The sequence below is a fragment of the Egretta garzetta genome, unplaced genomic scaffold (assembly GCF_000687185.1).
Source record: "Egretta garzetta isolate BGI_Z169 unplaced genomic scaffold, ASM68718v1 scaffold23, whole genome shotgun sequence".
NCBI lineage: Eukaryota > Metazoa > Chordata > Aves > Pelecaniformes > Ardeidae > Egretta > Egretta garzetta.
In genome coordinates, this window is record NW_009259237.1 from 1630330 (window position 1) to 1634489 (window position 4160).

A 4160-nucleotide genomic window follows, 5' to 3' on the forward strand; every position below is an offset into this window, starting at 1 on the left:
CTTTCCAAAACTGATGTCACCGTTAATCTCCTTTCTATGGCTTTAAGTACTCCCAGATCTCTTACTGTGGAAGCTGCTCTTTATTCATCTTAGCTTCTGCTTTTGCCACTTTGCAAAGTTCAGCCACACTCTCACCCTCAGCCTTCTTCCCTCAAAACTGAGAAGTCCCCATCTTTCCAGCATCTCTTTGTACAGCAAAAGCTTTCTATCCTTGGCCATTTTACTTGCCCTTCTCAAACTCCAATATATCCTTCTGGAGATGCAAAGATCAGAACCACACACAGCACTCAGAATGAGAGCGCACCGAAGTCTTACATGCCAGAAAAAAAATGCTCTCCCTCTTGCTCTTACAGTACTCTTTCTCAGGATGCTTGACATTTTGTTGGCCTTTGTTTGGCTACTGCTGCACACTGAATTGAGGACTTAGGGAACTGCCAGCGGCTCCAAGATCACTTTCCTGAACTATAACTGTTGGTTACTAACTCAGCATCACTTTATCCTATTTATTGTTTCATAGAATACAGTCACCTACAATAAAACTTCTTTTGCCACACTTTTGTCCAGTGACAATGTCAGTTTTACAAGATCTTCCTGGAGTTCCCCACTGTCAGCGTAACATTTAACTACCTGAAAGAGCTTAATACTTTGTAGGTGAAGATTTCACACGGATGGCACACATCCCTTCTCCTCATCATTGATGAAGATGAAGATTAAACTTTGGTCTCAGCACTGTACCCTTGGGAACCAATTTGCATTCATGATACCCCCCCCAAACTGGCAACAGAGTACACAGCTTTTCTTTTACAACTAGACAGAGTTTATTCTTGCACTAAATCTTCTACAAGTGCGTCTCACTCAAGAAATGCATAACCAAAGAACCTAATCAAAGTGTCCGTGTGTCAGTAAGGAAAATCCTATCAGGCCTATAGGTGTCTATGCTGTGTTTCATACTTGGCTCCATTAGCCTCGCTAGTGGACACCAAGTGCCTGTCTGAGAAGACATGGTACTCACTGAGAGCCAAGTACTCCCTCTGAGATCCTCAGGAACTTGTCCCAGACAGAGCACAATGTGGCTGTGTCAAAACTGCTTCTAAGGCCTGAGGTAGCTCATGTACAGCACAGTTAGCCACACACTCAGAAGACAGATACATACAGAGCAATGGAGTCCATTCACTTATATCACACAAAAAAATCACTATCTACCTCCCAGTCTCCAGCCTGAAACACTAAACAAGCAAGTCTTCTCACCTTTTTATTGACAAACCACATGATTTTTCCTTTTTTAAATGTATCACTATGCCAATGCAGCTACTTCAGGTGCATCTAGCACACACTGTGTATAGTACGGACATATGTCAAGAATATGGAAGATGAACATTGGGAAACATTTGACAAAATGCCTGTGGTACCGCTAAGGCTTCAGAGGGAACTTTCACTCCAGCAGGTCCCTCGAGCTGCAGCATTTGCTTCTTAGCAGCTACGCATGAAGTACCGCAACCCAAAGGGATTTCAGCAGCTTTTGCAGAGCCAAAGCCTACAAAAAACTGGGAAAAGAGGGTGGGAGGGGAACGAGAGAAAAGGGAAGTGCAACAGCAATATGCTGTGCTGGTATAGTTTTGCTGCACTGCAGACCAACTTCAATGAGTGAAGACTTAAAACAGACTCCTTGCTTCTCTCCAACACTCAGCAGGGCAGAGACTAAAAGGCTGAGGGCTGGCAAGATCACACTTTATTCCTGAAGCTCAGAATGGAAACCAGATATTTTTTTATGATTCCTGCATCAAACAAACATTTTGCTGTTAATAATTTTGGCTCTTATGGATTAACCTCTAGTTTGACCTCATTTCTGAAATGCTTTTTTTGCTTTATTGTGGGGATTCCTGACCAAAAATGTTAAAACTAATGACTGAAATGCATGACAAACTGTGCAGTAATTAGCAGTTACCATTGATTGTTCTGAGCCACCTGAAAAAAATGACCCTCAGGAAAGTTCTTTTCATTTGTTTTATTCTTTACACAACTGAAATTAAACAAAAATGGGAAGACCGTAAAAGCTTAATCTGCTCTCAATAACCATAGTGCAAACAGCCTCACTTCTTAATTTCAGAATGCTACGTTTCAGTACACTGAAACTTAAGTAACACCGTGGAGATGGCTTATACACACTGTGAGCAAGAAATAGCCAGGCAGAACTTTGTTTTGTCATTCCTGAAATTATACTAGAAATAAAAAGAAATCCTGCTAACAAGGTAATGCTTTAATAGGGATATCCTCCCTGCAGTCTGACTGTCCATTACCGTATTGCTTTTACAGCAAGCAAGCTACACCTTTTAAGACTTTCAACGATAGCCTGCCCCTGCCAGTTTTAATTCGGTAGGACAGGGTTATGAATATACTATTGAGAGATCCTCTCAGGAGGTTACAGGGCATTGATCTTGGGTCATTCAGCAAATTAGGACCAAAGAAAGCAACATGAAGGCAACAGGTTTTGCTCACAACTTATTCTACATCAATCCAAATCACGACCCGAGATCATGAGACCTTATCCCACAAGACAGCAACAGTAACAGTACATTCACAAATCCACTATTAGGAATCAAAACACAAAATGATTGAGTTATAGTAGTAAGTGGCTAAACCTGAATGATGTATATACAGAATATAGATCTGTATAGAGAATAGATATCGAATGGAACAAGAGAAAATAAAGAGATGAACGGGTTAGAAGAGAATAAAGACAGAGCAATGAAATAAAACTCTTTAGTTCATGACTAATTTCACATATCCTAATTATAATGCTAGAAAATAACATAAGCAAAGTATTTAATGGGAGCTTTCTTAGTAGATTCAGTGAAGAGAAGGCTCTGGGTTGACCTGATAGCAGCCTTTCAGCACTCAAAGGGGGCCTATAGGAAAGATGAGGAGGGACTCTCTATCAGGGAGTGCAGTGATAGGACGAGGAGTAAGGGTTTTAAACTGAAAGAGAGTAGACTTAGATTAGATATTAGGAAGAAATTCTTCACTGTGAGGGTGGTGAGGCACTGGAAAAATTTGCCCAGAGAAGCTGTGGATGCCCTCTCCCTAGAAGTGCTTGAGGCCAGGTTGGATGGGGCTTTGAGCAACCTGATCTAGTGGAAGGTGTCCCTGCCCATGGCAGAGGGGTTGGAACCAGATGATCTTAACATCCCTTCCAACCCAAACCATTCTATGATTCTATGAATATGCTGTTAGTACGCCAGCTGAACTAGCTCACATCAAATGAACCAGCTGAGCTTTTTATTTGCAGTTTTGAAATTTTTATGCATTTTTTTCCAATGCAAATATTAATCAAGAAGAATTCTGAAGTTTTTTTTAGTTTAAGATGAAGCTGCCCTTGTATTTACTGTAGTCCCATCCACACTGCAGACACTGAGGTTTTAACCTGTTACATGAGTGACCACAAAGTTTAAAAAAAAAAAAAAGCCAGCATACAGACTTTGAGCAATTACAATTTAATTTTGCACATGTAAATCCTTATTAATGCATTTTGACACAAAGGAAATATGATTTTGAGAAAAGACGATTCTTAAGACTCTGTTTGCTTTGTCCAACCCTGTAGTTATGCTCAAACACAGCCACATTAACATCCTCTAAGTATCACCAGGCCTAACACACCTTCCTCCAAAAGGCACCAGAGGGATTTAGGCATAAATATCAAGTGGGAAGTAGAGCTCGTCTTGTGGAGAATGAACGCAAGAAGAAATATTTTTATGAGAGTAATATTGCTGGCAAAAACATGCAATAACGTGGTTGAGGATGTATTAGCAAACAATTAATGTATCTGGTGGCATATGTCAGTGAGACATCACTGATGAAAAAAATTATTATGCTAAGTAGCAATAAGGCTCTCTATAGCATGGCAAAATGAAAATACTTTTTATCATGTGACATCAAGCATATGGTACATTGCTGACTGGTGAATGACAAACTTTGAAAGGTTATTATTACCCTAATGAGAAAAACCTGACATAAAGGAATTAATTAGCTTTTAATTTATTTAGTATTAAGAAATAGCACAGGCTCCAGATGGTAGTTTCTAAGGTTTGTAAGAGGGGGGGGTGGGGGACAGGACAGTCTTTTTTTTTTTTTTTTTTTTTTTTTTTTGTTTTTTTTTCTGGGGG